Genomic DNA, 3,376 nt, shown 5'->3' with positions numbered 1-3,376 from the left:
ACAGTCTCACACAGCCTACTACCACCATCTTCTAAGTTGAGACTCATGAGGTTTTTGAAGCGTGCTCAGAAAATGTAAATGCACTGCACATTAGCACAATGCTGTCTGTACCTATCAACCACACTAGGCCACATTGCTTTGCACATTCAAGTCATTCTGACAAGTAGGATCCCGTATTAGTATTGTTTGGGGGTTAAGAACAACCCACTGCACTAGCCCTACGTGCTTTGAAACAAGCATTTTCTATGTTAAGTCATCAAATGGGAGCAGGTCTTTTGGGTAGAGTTGGCTAAATCATACTATGATCTTGGTATTCATGCAATGGGGACCATTCTCTACCAGAGAATTCCATCCCTCCTGTGCAGGAACAGGGCATCTAAAGATGCAAAGGAAAACTGTGGTAATGTTTGGCTTCAAGCAACCCTGCGTGTCAGGGTTATAAAATGTTACAGATAATGAAAGATATTATAAATCATCAAAACCTGTCCATCCTGTTGAAACCCAGAACACGGAGTGCAGAAGCCATATGGGCATTAACAAACTCAGTCTCTGCATCCTCTGTTAGTGCATATCATAAATCTTTCTTCATCGTGTTAATGAGACCCATTCAAGGGATGCTGTCACAATTACTGTGCAGGAAGACCAAAGCAGATTCATCTCAAAGGTTTCTGGGTCACATTCGACAACAGAAACAAGGTTTATCTCCACCCAAAATCAGTACTACTACAGGATCCTTGGCCAATCCTAGGCTTGTTATGGTTAACTGTGCTCAGAGGCAAACCAGGAGAGATGGATAGAAAGGAAACATAGCGGACTCAACCACACCATGACTTTGCATCCACGTGATTTACAAATGTGGCTACTGTGTATTTCATCTTCAAAGGAAGTACAAGAATCTTTAAAAATGAAAGCTATCGGAATATGGGGAAGTTTCAGTATTCCAAGCAGAAACAAGCAAAACAAAAACAAAACAGAAATGAATTGGAATTTAAATCAGGAAAGGGTATTATAACACAAATGTATTTAAAACCATAACGACCAAAAAAGATGCAAGAAAAAAATACTGCCCTTGCATACAAGGAAAGAAGAAGCGTATTGGAACCCAAGCATTTGTTATGACCCAGAAAATTCAAAGGAAGAGAACACGCAAACAGGGTTGGACCAGATCATTGCACCATGTTGGTCAGAAGATATATTCTCAAGATTCAACAAAACAAAATTCATAAAGCCAAGAATGCTTTGGTAAACCAGTTTGCATCCAGAAATTCACAAGGGAAAGGATGCGAAACATTGGTAGTCATGTCCATTCAGAACCCTGACTATGTTTATCAGTGGCAAGGATGCATAATTGATTAAGAGGACACCATTACACATACAAAAGGAAGAGAAATAAGATATCACAATAAGCATATAAGATCAAGGATTCAAAGCAATACTGAGAGGACAGAGGGTACAAGATATTTTGAGAATCAGGTTCCGCTGGGAGGCCCAGCTCTTATTTCCTACCTGCATCAGCACAAATAGGCAAATCAGTCACTTTGGAGGAGTCTGAAAGGAAACAAAACAACAATGCATCTGAGAATACTTGCAGAAAACACACCCAACGTGACATCTGCAAACAGCAACACACAGTCTCACAGATCTTCCTGCCACCATCGTTGAGGTGGAGATTCCTGAGATGTCTGAAGCACGTTCAGAAATAGTGCATGCATTGCATCCTAGGTGAACAGGCTGGCTCCATGTCACCCAGCCTGGGCCAAGGCACTTCTCCCGTTCGTTCCCTCCAACTTCTTTTCCCAGGGAGGAATCTCTCCTGGGGGTTGCTTGAGTGCTAGGGAATACTCTCCCATCACAGCCTTTCAAGCAGGACCAAGACTGGAGTCCACCCAGGCATCACTCTCTCCTACCGGGGGGCTCCTTGGCCTTTCTGAGGGAGGCACCTTTAGGATAGCATTAGGCACTGCCCAATGAGCAGACATGGGTGCGAAGACAGCTTCAAGGATGGAGCTACACCCCTGCTTCACGTCAGCTGCTTCTTTGAGTCTGGGTCCTGACACTGGCTGCTGCGTGCGTGGCTCTCCCGTTGCATGAAGCTGTTGTTAAGTATGAGGAGAGCAAAGGCTCCAGAATGGAGGGTGTTTCGTTCTTTTTGTGTCTAGTGGTGTTCCTATTTCTTGTTAACAGTGCAGCCATATAAACTTAGTTGGTGTGATAAGCCACAATATTATTGTAAATTTGAGAATTGCATTACTAATATTATAGCATATCAAGCTAATCAAATGTAGAAAGACATAACTATCTTAAATGCCCTTAGAATTGTGTGTCACTAAATATGTTCCTCACACACTCCATGAAACTATTCAGCTGTTAATATAACGAAATCATATGATGAAGGACTATATGTTCCCTATTATGGATATTCTAATCATGTGGAATAAGTATTAATGAGTAATGTAATATTTTCCATCAGGTAGCAGGAATTCAACATGAAATTGGAATTCATAGTTAAAATAATGGAGAATTTAATATCCAGTTATGAGGATTCAATGCAGTATGCATGGTCTTTTTCAATCTAGAAATGAACTCTCAATGAAATTTTGGATTTATCTAGAATACCTGATGAAGACTGAAACATTGTGTAAAATAGCAATGTTTCTGCGGACTAACATAGTGGACATATTGAATGGTAACTCTTCCATCGGTTCATGATTTATGGGCAATATAATGTCAGAATATACAGAATTGTATAGTACATTTATAAAATAAAAATTGAAAAATACTAGCTATTCCCAACTGTAGTCTTGCAGTTTCGTTTTTTCTCTTTTCTGGACCAACACATTTCTACATGGATTCCTCAGAGGGAAACCAGACATTTGCGTGGTAGCTGTCTACCCACAAAGCACTAGCTATGCCAAACTGTGCTCTTGGAATTCATGCATCTTTCCTCTCCTGTGGAACTCCATCCCACCTGCACAGACACAGAGCTTTTCAAGAACAGAATATTCAGCTCAGTCTAACGTCTGGCATGAAGTAGCTCTGTACACTAGTTGTTCAACAGGGCACAGACCGTCAAAGTTATCCTAAGTCACCATGCCCTGGGCATCCTGCTCCAAATCAGAGCACAGATTGCAGAGGCCTTATGGGCTAGCTGGTAATGAGCTCCTGTTTCCATCTTTACTAAGAAGAGTGCAGAGTTCTATTTCCATACCTATTGGTGGTTCACCCTCAACAGAATCGGGGTCAATATCTGAGGAAGGAAGAACAGAGCAATGTCATCTCAATACACCATCAAACACTCTCCTATTCACATCTGAAAGCAGGGACAAGGATGATCTGCTCCCAGGATTCAAGGTCTACAACTACAGGCACGTTGATA

Source organism: Ochotona curzoniae, unplaced genomic scaffold (assembly GCF_017591425.1).
Source record: "Ochotona curzoniae isolate NIBS_2020 unplaced genomic scaffold, NIBS_Ocur_1.0 contig_1346, whole genome shotgun sequence".
Taxonomy (NCBI): Eukaryota; Metazoa; Chordata; class Mammalia; order Lagomorpha; family Ochotonidae; genus Ochotona; species Ochotona curzoniae.
This window is presented reverse-complemented; position numbering follows the sequence as displayed.